The following is a 4,800-nucleotide window of genomic DNA, read 5'->3' as shown; positions in this document are numbered from 1 at the left end:
TAAAAAAATTAACGGTAGAAAATTAATGTTAGAAAGGGAGGATATAGTTACTCTAAGATGTAGATTTTTGAATAGAATAGTTAATGTAAATATAAATAAGGTGGTGTGGTTACATGAAACTTGGGTGAATGTGGGTCATACTGTAAGTAGAGGGTGGACGGATGACACTGCACAGGGATCTGCGCACATACGTATAGGGAAAGGAGGGCGATTAATATTATTGCATGCGGGGACATCGGAAGGGTTCGTAAATAACGGCCTTCTTCTTTTTCGGTCAAAAAAGACCGGTGACTACCATGAGGAAATGGATCACAATAGATTTTTTTAATGGTTTGAAGAGCAATTATTGTCAAATATAGCGTTGGGGAGTGTTATCGTTATAGATAATGCTCCATATCATTCTGTAAAATTGGATAAGGCACCAACTGTAGCTTCGCGTAAGTGAGAAATGTTAGAATGGCTAGCTGGTCCTGGCGTTGAGGCAGACGCGACAATGAATAAAGGTATTTTATTAGATCTTGTTCGTGAAAATAAGCCGCGTTTCACCATATATGCCATTGACGAATTAGCCAAAAGTCATGGCCATGAAGTCGTACGACTTCCGCCATATCATTGTCATTTTAACCACATTGAATTGATATGGGCACAAATTAAAGGTTCTGTCGCGCGGAATAATACCCTGTTCACATTAACAGAATTAGAAAGGTTAACTCGCTCAGCAGTTAATGATGTAACTCCTGAGAATTGGAAGAATGTCGTTGCGCATGTGCATGGGGAAATTAAAAACGCGATGGAAAAAGAAGGTATAATAAATACGCATGTCGACGATCTGATTAGGAATTTAGAACAACAGCTTGCGCCAAGATCTTCTGACAGTAGTGGTGGTGGTAGTAGCAGTAGTAATAACGGCAATAATAGTAATAAATCTAAGAATACTGCGTCAAATAGTTCGAGTAGTGGCATGAGTGGTATAGAGCCTTTAACCACTTGCGGTGGAGAGACGTGCCACGCACGTCGAGATGCTACTGTTACCGGAACGCCAGCGACGTGTGTAACACGTCGCTGGCGTTTGTTTCAGTCATGAGGCGAAAAAGATATTTAAAAGATATAAAAAGATATTTTTTTACATAGCAGATATGGCACTGCTTAATTCATATGTTTTATATTGCAAAAAAAAATGGAAATACAAAAATGTAAAAAGTATTCTTTTTCGAAGTTTCGAATCGATGTAGCCGAACAAATTTTAGAAACAGTATGTCTTCCTGATTACCAAAGACGTGGAAGGATATCTGCTGAAAACGCTCCGGATCGCTTACAAGCGAAGCAATGGGGACATTTCCCAAGAAATATACCGCCTACAAACGCCAAAAAAATCCACAACGGAGGTGCGTAGTATGCGCTAAACATAAAAAACGGAGTAAAAACTACGTGGGAGTGTAAAAAATGTCTTGTAGCGTTACACATTCCAAGCTGTTTTGAAAAATATCACACTCTGCAAGATTATTAATAAATAAATTTAGTATTGATACACATGTAATTTTATCATCAGTTGATGCGTCTTTATATTCTCTTCTGGAACCCCCCGAACGCTGCCCGAACGCGCCGCGCAGTGATCTGCACTCGACTGTTCTGGCACGCGCAAACGAGAATTTCTTTGCACCGCAAGTGGTTAATATAGATGTTTATGCATGGATTAAATATTATATTAAGTTACGTTTCAATTTTTCGTTGGCTTTTCATATTAGCATTTATATGTATGTACACTTCTTTGATAGTAAAATACGTCAAATTGTTTTTATTTCAATTTTAATAAGTTTATATGTATATTTATATACATAATATTACACGCTTGGAAGATTTAAGGCGAGGGCGCTGGACCCCTATGATGGTTACAAAAGTTTTCGTATGTGTAATAAAATACATACGACTTGCTACATACATAGTATCTGAGGGGTCCTTCTTATTTAAATGTATTTTTAATACTTGTAGACTATTAAAATAAATCCAACATACTATGGCAAATTTTTCAAATCTTAGCCGAATTCACTATGTACATAAACAGTAAAATGTAATAATATGATGAGTCAACAATTTGTTCAGTGAATGCAAACACGTATTTTCAATGTAACCATACTCTGGTAGCCTCCACTCTAATAGCGAGTTCGGAAACCCGCACTGGTGCGCACTGAGTGCCAACTTTTTCGGTGCCGCACACTCGGATGATGCTCTCTGCCCCAGTGCAGTGCAATAATCCTATCGACGAAAAACTCGACTAAGCGATTTTCACAATCTTCTCTTGATGCCAATTTCTTATCACTAAGGAAGTTTTGCAATGATAAAAAAATATGGTAATCGCTTGGTGCCAGGTCCGGACTATAAGGTGGATGCATCAAAACTTCCCAACCAAGTTCCCAGAATTTCTGGCGAGTCACTATAGACGTGTGTGGCTTGGCGTTGTCCTGATGGAACACAACACCTCTCCTGTTGTCCAATTCTGGCCGTTCCTAGTCAATCGCTAGCTTCAAACGGTCCAATTGTTGACAGTAGAGGTCCGAATTTAGTGTTTGACCATATGGAAGCAGCTCATAGTAGATGATTCCTTTCCAGTCCCACCAAATGCACAACAAAACCTTCCTGTGGCCATTAGTCCTGGTTTGGCCACCGTTTGAGCCGCTTCACCGCGCTTTGATTACGATCGTTTTCGCACAATATTGTCGTATGTGACCCATTTCTTATCCCCAGTCACCATCCGTTTAAGGGGGGATCCTCATGTAAAACGCTTAAAACGACGTAATTTTTAGAATTTTTGTTTAAAGAGACGATAAAAAGAAAATTGTTGAAACTTTTATTATATGTTTAGCAACATTTTTAGATACAAAAAAATTGTTGTCATTGCCAAATAGTTTATTTACAAGTAGCAACAAAGCCGATCCTCTAAGGCCTCGGCGCCGGACTTCACAATTGGCGTACAAAATTGCGCTTGCATTTCTTCACTGAAATAGAAATACAACATTGTATTACTTTTATTAAAAGATTTCGTCGTCGGTAAACTTAAAAACTCAGTAAAAAGTGCAACATTGAAAAAATAACAGGACTTAGACAAAAACTTTCAACTTTTACGGAAAAATTTTTGCTTTAATTTTGCAATAAAAATGATTTAATTTGAACAAAATATTAAACAAGTAGGTTTACATAGAAGGAAATTTAGTAATCTGCATACAATGTCAAAGGGCCATTCGATTGTTTGAATAGTTTATGAGTAATGTTGCATGCCAATTTGAAATATGTGGTTTTGAGAAAAACGCGTTTAAAGTTTCAAGTACGGAGAAGTAACAAATTTCTTACACTCTCAGCACGCACTTGTAGGCTAATCTGTTATTCCAGGCCCACAAAACAAACCTTCTACTTTCTTATAAAAGCTTTGTTGTTCGATTTGTTGCTGTCTACGAGCTCTTCTAGCTTCTTTTGAGCTACTTTTAGTACGCCGCTCCTATCGCGTCACTCGCTGTGCATCTTGGTTTTCGGCGTAAAGCTTACATTGAGGTCCAATGTTTAAGTTTAGGGTATTAAGTCGTTTTTACAAGATTTCAGAGTGATAATTAATATGGACCGACGTGCCAGGCAGATGCCAGCAAATACCGATACACAGCAACAGTCGACATTCCGTGGAGTACCACGACGTAACGACTATGCGAGGATGTGGCGCTATAATGAATCAAAAGCGCCCGAAACCAGTAATTGGTCTGAAGTACCAAAGGAACACGAGGAACGCTACAATGCCGTTCCAAGAAGGCAGACACCTACCTAGCCGGGAGCTACACAGCTCTAAACGGGCGGCTGGATGGCGCAAGAAACCGCGCAACAAAGAAGACCGACCCCCACCTCCTGCAGCAGGGGATATGTCGCGTTTCCGTTCTAAATCGGAGACACCACCACAGCGTGATTTGTACGCTGTTGGACCTATTTCTGAGCTCGTACCAATTACCCAGAATTTTGGACAAAACCTGGACTTCTCAACGTTTCCATTGTTAGTTGAGAGAACATTTAGGGATCTGCAGACACAGGATGAGCGGCTAAGCAGAAAAATGCCGTACCCTATGTTTCTGCATTATTGTACAACCCTCCTGAACGGTTTGCTTATAGACCTAAAGGTAAACGAGAACAAGGAGGCCACTCTTATGAGTGACGGTGACATCCGTACATTTATGGACCATACAATAACTGGTCGGATTGCAGAGTACTTCTCCCTCATTACTGCTACTACAACGCAGTCTGGAGACCATATCCGTGCGAATATTGCGGATACTGTGATACCAATGAAGGGTGACGATGCGGGGTCTTTTGGACCTGTCGATGCAGCATCGCATAATAAGTACGAGTGCTACGTCTGTCCGTTAACAACACGCAGACGGTGCGAAGCGACGCTTGCCAACAATCGGAACTGGACTCCACTTCCAGCCGATTTGATCCCTGCGGGCCTGACACCTACAGTAAACTTTTTAGGTTACGATCCAATTGATAGTATCACGCCCGAGGGGCGTAACGCCATGAGCGGAGTAACCTTTCCCGCTGATGATGCCGATCATCAGCGTTCTGTGTATGGCCGCGTAAGCACATTTCTAAAAGATCACTCCTCGACAAATCTTCATAAATTGGTAAGATATGCATAGGAGTAAACACGATGTCATCATTACTCGCAGTATACAATTTTCTTGGTGAAGCACTCTCGCCTAGAGGAGCACTATCTTTTTTACAAAATTGATTTCCTTGGAAACGTCTTTTACGGCTTCGGGAAGAACG

The sequence above is a fragment of the Dufourea novaeangliae genome, unplaced genomic scaffold (genome assembly GCF_001272555.1).
Source record: "Dufourea novaeangliae isolate 0120121106 unplaced genomic scaffold, ASM127255v1 scaffold36, whole genome shotgun sequence".
NCBI classification, from domain to species: domain Eukaryota; kingdom Metazoa; phylum Arthropoda; class Insecta; order Hymenoptera; family Halictidae; genus Dufourea; species Dufourea novaeangliae.
The sequence above is the reverse complement of the archived record's forward strand: the minus strand, read 5'-3'. Positions refer to the sequence as shown.